Raw genomic sequence first — 7106 nt, forward strand, 5'->3', positions numbered from 1 at the left:
AAAATTCCCTTCATAGCGGGCAGAATTGAGGAAATAGTTGGGAGCTAATTCCCGTGCAGTTTGTTTTCCCAAACATGAGAGGTCGCCGGCCAGAAATGCTCGGCAGCAGCTGGGGGGGGTGTTTGGGGGCTCCCAGAGGAGCAGGCGGGTGCTCCAGCTGCCGGCTGGGAACCGCTGCCAGTGGCTGATGGCCGGCGGCAGCCAGGCCGGCTGAGGGTGGGATCCAGGACAAGGCAGGCAGATCCCAGCTGCCCTCCTTCCTTCTTTCCCTCTGTTAGGGAATTTGGGAGGCAGCTCACTGGGTGGCCCCTCTGGATGCGGGCTGGGGAGCCGCTGCTGCCTCCGCTTGGGTGTTGGGGACATCCTCCATCGCCTCCCTGGGGGTGCCCAAGTGCACCCCAACCCTGTGGGGGCCTTGAGCCCATTGCCCAGGTCTGTGGGGCAGGAAGCTCCTGCTGTGGTGCTGTGAGAGGCCAGGCAGCCCCTCAGCCCTACACACAGACACTCCTGGCCTCCTGAAGCAGCCTAATCCTCCTCACAATGCGGCACAATCCCCTTCCTGGGGAGAGGGGAGCTCGGCCCCAGAGCTCATTCATGTGACAAGCATGAGGAGGGGATCTGGGTCGCTGCCCGCTCCCGCTCCTCCCAGGGACTTTATTCAGTTTTTTTGGGAGATTTGGGTTCTGCTGAGTGTGCAGCTCCATCTGAGTGCTCGGGGCTGCTGCTCTGCAAACAACTGCTGCTGTTCCCAGCCGCCGCCAAGGCGCTGGCGGGGCCGTGCTGGGAAGGGAGGGCAGTGCTGGGAAAGGCTCGTCTGTCCCACGGCTGGCACTGCCCAGCTGTGACTGCCCACGCTGGCTGGGACAGGGGCAAGGAGAATCACAGAATCATGGAGTGGGTTGGGTTGGAAGGGACCTTAAAGCTTATCTCGTCCCAACCCCTGCTATGGGGACACACAGGAGGACCAGCTTGCTCCAAGCCCCATCCAACCTGGCCTTGGACACTTCCAAGAAGTGGCAGCGTGGCCAATGCCATCCACATGGCTGCTGCCAGCTGTTACCTTCCTGCTGCAGGTGGGTATAGGGGGATGGGCACAGTCCTGCAGTGCCCACCCTGACTCCCACGGAGGCTTTGGGATGAGCCATGGCTGCAGAGACGCTTCCTCCAGCATCACTCAACCCCCCTGCTTGCAGCTGAGGAGCAGGAGGAACCCACAGGAGGAGCTCATGGTCCTCAGGGAAGCCTTCCCTCTCTTCTTCCTCCTTGGGCTGCCTGTGGGCCAGGGCTGAGTCTGGGCTTGTGCCTGGCACAGGCAGAGCACACTTGTGCAATGAGCACCCTGAATCAGGCTGGAGAACCCTGCCTGTGGCACAGCACGGGGATGGATGGGCAGGAGAGGGCAGATGGACACAGTCATGGCTCAGCCTTTTCTGCCTGGGCTGGATTCTGTGGGGAAAACCAACAGGCCCCTAAAGCAAAGGAGCAGTGCAGGAGACAGATAATCAATGCTGCAGGATGATCATCAATTATTTTCAGTGCACATTATATTCTGTTAATGAGAGCCCTTTGCTGTATCAGAGAGCAGTTCCAGGGGAGGTGAGAGATGCCCCGCTGCCATGGAGCCATTCCAGAGGGGGTGAGAGATGCCCCACTGCCACGGAGCCATTCCAGAGGGGGTGAGAGATGCCCTGCTGCCACAGAGCCATTCCAGAGGGGGTGAGAGATGCCCTGCTGCCACAGAGCCATTCCAGAGGGGGTGAGAGATGCCCTACTGCCATGGAGCCATTCCAGAGGGGGTGAGAGATGCCCTGCTGCCACAGAGCCATTCCAGAGGGGGTGAGAGATGTGGGTGCAGTGCATCCCGGGGTGGCTCCACAGGGCACCCAGGGCTGTGTTCACTGCAAACACGGCCAAGGACAAACTCTGCTGCACTTTGCCCGGGCTTTTCCCCTGGGTGGACCTGGGACCTTTGCTCTGGTTCATGCAGAGGCTGTGCTGTCCCCGTGTTGCTCAGGAGCAGCCCCATGGCCCAGGGGTGTGAGGTGCTGCCCGGGCAGGGCTGGGGCGCTGCCCCCACGTGCCCGTGGAGTGCTCAGGATGGCTCTGGGCCAACGAGGCAAAGGAGGAGCTTGTGGGAAATGCTGTTTGGAGGCAAAGCAATGGGCAGGCAGGTCCTGCCTGAGCTGTGAGCTGGGGCTGTGCATGGTGGGAAAAGTGCATGGTGGCCCCATGATGGGCCCAGGTTCATCCTGAGCATCCTGGGTTTTCTACGGTGCTGGCAGGTGGGAGGTGTCCACAGCTGCTGGAGCCAGTGCCTCAGCCAAATGCCCGTCTGTGCCCACCCTTGTGGGTCCCTTGCAGCTCAGGATATTCTATGATTATATGATTTACCCCCCTGTAAATCAGCAGAGCCTCCTGGGGTTGCGGAGAGTCGCCTGCTCATTCCTCTTGGTTGTCACCTTCTCAACGGCAGCTTTTATTGCTGTGCTGCCCCGTGATGTTTGGCTGTGGCTTGATACGAATTTAATTATCACTATTAATCATGAGAAGGGGCTGTGACGGTGGCTTGTAGAGCCACCACCAGGATTTACAGCCAGAGCAGCCGGTCGCTGGTAAAATCAGGGCTGGGGCAGAGCATCGGCGACCCGCGCTGGGGGGAGCAGTTTGCAGGCAGGAGCGACGTGCAGGCAGGAGGCTGCACAGTCATTCCGGAGCCGGATCCCAGCTCCATGAGCACCCTCTCGTGGCAACCACCCCCCCATGGCCCCGCTCTCCCGGCAGCACCCCCAGCCCGGGTCCCCTTTGTGCCCCCCAGCCCACGAACATCCCGGGGGGGCCGGATGCTGCACCCCGGCAGCTCCCACAGCTTGGAAGTCCCTGCTGGGACTGGTTCCCACAGCGGGAGGAGGAGGTGGGAGCACGGTGATGAATTCAGGGTGCAGTGGGAGCCAGGACAGGGTCCTGCAGGGGCTGCAGGCAGGGCTGTGCTGAGTTATCCCGGGCTCCTTCACCTGCCACTCCCGGCGTGAAAGCTGGGAGTAATTGCCCTGGGAAAAGACTAAAACTCAGTAAATCAAACCAGTATGATCCCAGCCACGATTAACAAAGTATTAATTAATTACGTACCCACAGAAAGAAAGATTGCTAATTAGCTCCCGTGGAAAATTAGGGGGGAAAAGACAGAAAACGAAACACGTTTAAAATTTAATTAGAGGCCGCATGTTGTGCATAAGAATGAGCCTGTTTTTGTGAATTTAATTGTTTGCAATTACAGATCAGTGTCTCGTTTCCATCTCCTCCCTGTCAGACTGGGAGCTGCATCCCTCCTCCAGCAGTGCTGGGCTCCCTGCATCCCTCCTCCAGCAGTGCTGGGCTCCCTGCATCCCTCCTCCAGTAGTGCTGGGCTTCCTGCATCCCTCCTCCAGCGGTGCTGGGCTCCCACCTCCCCCCCACCCCATTCCCAGCCACTGGTGTGGGGTGTCCAGTAGTGTCACAGCAGCTCCTGGGTGCAGATCCTGAGCCCCCCTGACCCCTGCATTGCTCCCCTTCCTTTGATGTCCCTGTCAGGAGCACCCACGACCCTCAGACGACGCCGGGGTGAAGCTCAGCAGGCTTTGAACTGCACTAAACCGTGTGAAAATGGAATCAATCCTGCAGTTGGATGACTCAGTAATGAAGAGTCAAGTCCCCCACTGCGGTGTGACACATCTCTGATATCTTCATTGCTTTTATCTGCATGGAGGGAGCAGGTTTACCCGGCTTTCAACCGAGACTGCAGCAAACAGGCTGGTGATTATCCCCTTCCCAGAGACATCCTGGAGGTTAATCCCTTGATCCACCCCAGCACACTGTGCAGAGGGGAAGCTGCTGTGGGAGAGTTTGCTCCTGTGCTGTCAGTGGGTGCTGTGGAGCATCCCCAGCACCCCCAACTCTACCTGGCACCCACGTGCAGCCCATGGCAGGGTGGCAGGGGCAGCCCAAGCAGCACCCAGTGGGCTTTGGAGCTGTTTTCCAGTGGGAGTGTGGCCTAGGAAGAGTCTCAGCACTGAGCTGCCTGAGAGGGCAGGGGAGTTCTTTGTGGGGCCCTGCAGGGCAGTGCAGCTGGTGACAGAGTTTTGAGCTGGGCAGGGAGAAGAGCAGTGAGGGACTAATGCATCAGGAACATTTTAAAATAAAACACTTGGTCTCACCCAGAACAATTCCTGCTACTGAGCCCCAAGTTAGGCAATGGCCGAGAAAACAATCAGGGCAGCACATCCTGCACAAGTCCCGGCTGGCACTGGACCACTCCTATCCTTCTGTGAAGTTAAAGGGGAAAAAGGAGGAAAAGGCACATCTGGCCTCAGTGCCAGCCCCAGCTCTGCACCCACCCACCATGTGCAGTCACATTTACAGGCACCATCCCCCTCAGTGTGTGTCCTCACCCAACGTGCAGCTCCACAGCTCTGAACAGCCTGTGCCGCCCAGATCTCAGGCAGGAGCTGAGGGAACAGCTGAACGTGTCTGTGAAATAACTCAGGAGCTTCTCTTCCAAGTTTCTTCCTGCATAAAGGGAAGGAATAGTAAGAGGGGGGGATTTGGTCCCAGCCCATGCAGGTGGCATTGGTGTCTTGCTGGGAAACGGGGTCCCTGTTGTCACAGCCAGGTGCTCAGGGCAGCCAGAGCTGCTGGGCTTCACCACCAGGATGAGATGCAGAGCAGTGGATGCTTTTCCCAGGCCTCAGGCTTGGAATTTTTGCCTGAGAAGGAGCGGTGCTGCCTTTGAACCCTTCTCTGTGGGGTCTGTGCTGTGCCACGGCATGGCCCTGTCCAGGCAGGGGCAGGTACTGGAGTGGTTGTGTCACATCTCATGTTCAAATGGGTAAAGTCTCCCCTTAGTCAAAGCCATAGTTTCATCCTGTCCTAAAAATGAGATTTTATCGGGTTTAAGCATGTAATGAGTAACATACAAGTCAGAACAAAGCTAATTACAGAGGACACTTGTGCAAATAAGTGCTTTGGAGCCCATATGGGGATCTAATACCCGCCAAATAAAAGGCAAAGCAAGCCATTAGCTGGAAATGTCTGGTTCTTGCTCAGCCAAACACTATGAAATCATTATGTTTAATTATGGGATATCACCCTGGAATACCAGCTTACAAATTATTTATAATGATTTCTGAATGCACATTATAATCTCCTGGACAGGGCACTGACTGTCTCTGCGGGTGCTCTCCTGTGCTGGGCTCTGTTTTTACCAGGATTTAAGGCTGCCTTGGTCTATGATCCAACAGGTCCAGGGGTTCCTGCTCTGCCAGGACACTGCCACGGCAGGAACAGCTTTGGCTCCCTGCAATACTTTGGGGTGCTGGCTGTGCACCCACAGCTTCCCAAAGAGTATGGTGGGGTGTCCCCCATCCCCAGGGCCACGGGAAGGGTAAGAGTGGGACAGAGTAATTGGGTCTGGGCAGTCCTATCCCCTCTGGACACGTGTGCCAGGGGCTGAGGAGTTGTTGGTTCTTGGGAAGTGTGTGTGTGTGTGTGTGTGTGTGTGTGTGTGTGTGTGAGAACAGCAGCAATTTCGGGCAGGCTCCCCTTGCACCCCAGCCAGCATCCTGGGGGTGTTCCTGCCACTGCCACGGGCACGTGGGGCTGGAATGGAGCCTGTTGTGGCCACTTTGTCCCTCCTCCACACCCCACCTGCTGCCCTCATTGCTGTGTCCATGTGGATATTAAACGTTTTGTCACCAGAACATCTCCTGCCCACACCCCAGTGAGCACTGACCATCCAGGGGGTCCCTGGGTGGTGCTGGGGGCTGTTTGCCCCAGCGGGGAGGGCTCTGGGCTGGCGGGCAGGGGGGCATCCCCACAGTGCTGTGGGTCAGAGGGGGGACAGGGACACACAGCCCCCCTGGAACAGCTCCTCGATGCCATGGCCACGTTGATGGCAAAGTGAGCACAGGGGGGCAGGAAAGGTCCTATTTGCTGTGTTGGCAAATAGGGGGGGCAGGTGGAGACGACTGGGGGTTGTTTCCCTATAGAAGGGCCGAGGTCAAGGTCAAGGCCGAGGTCAAGGTCAAGGCCGAGGTCAAGGTCAAGGTCAAGCCGCTCCACTGCCCCGTCGCTCCCCGCAGCCCTTCCCGGCGAGGCCGCCAGAGGGAGCCCGGAGGCCTTGAACTCTTCCAGGGATGGGGCATCCACAGCTTCCCTGGGAATTCCATCCCAGCCCCTCACCACCCGCACAGGGAGGAATTCCTCCCCAGTATCCCATCTATCCCTGCCCTCTGGCAGTGGGAAGCCATTCCCCCTTGTCCTGTCTCTCCATCTCTTGTCCAAAGTCCCTCTTCAGCTCTCCTGGAGCCCCTTTAAGCACTAGAAGTGGCTCCTGGGTCTTGGACTGGATGATCCTAAAGGTCTCTTCCGAACTATATGATTCTAGGATTCTATTCTATGACACCTTTTCTTTAGCCACGAATTAAAAACAAAAACAAAAACAAACTAAAACAACCAAAACAACAAAAAGCGGGAAAAATAATTACGAGCCCTCTCAGGATGTCTCTGTGGAAGTGGAACAAGCAGGAAAAATGCACAGCAGGGTCAAATAAAGAAGTGCTGCTCTCAGTGACTTCAGAGTGACAAGAAAGGGGGAATGAAAGCAGAGCGTGGGAGGGGAATTAAACTTTGCACAGACAGGACTCTGAGCATCTCTCTGAAACGACCCTCACCCGTGGAGCCCAGGGGAAACTCATCATTCTGTCCCTCAGCCTTTCTTGGGGAGCTCAGGGCAGGTTCCTGGCCCTGACACTGGTGAGAATTAAAACTTCCCCAAGGCAGGACATCCATCCACTGCCACGCCAGGACCTGATCACGCAGCCAGCATCACTTGACACACACAGAGTTACCTAATTTACAGGATTTATGACCTCCAGCGCTTCCTATGTTTTCTCTACCCTCTCCTATTAATCCATAATCCATTATTATAACCCTTAGCAAATGATTTATAGATTGTATCTTCAGTTTCCATCTTGGAAATGGTGCTTGTCAGCATCACAGCTGGCTCTAGAGCCTGTGTGCTGCGGGGTTGGATAGAGATGGTGTGTGCTGGCTGGAGGGGAAGGGACAGGAGG

Source organism: Pipra filicauda, unplaced genomic scaffold, assembly GCF_003945595.2.
Source record: "Pipra filicauda isolate LSUMZ 115617 unplaced genomic scaffold, ASM394559v2 scaffold249_size1133689_pilon, whole genome shotgun sequence".
In the NCBI taxonomy this organism is placed as follows: Eukaryota; Metazoa; Chordata; class Aves; order Passeriformes; family Pipridae; genus Pipra; species Pipra filicauda.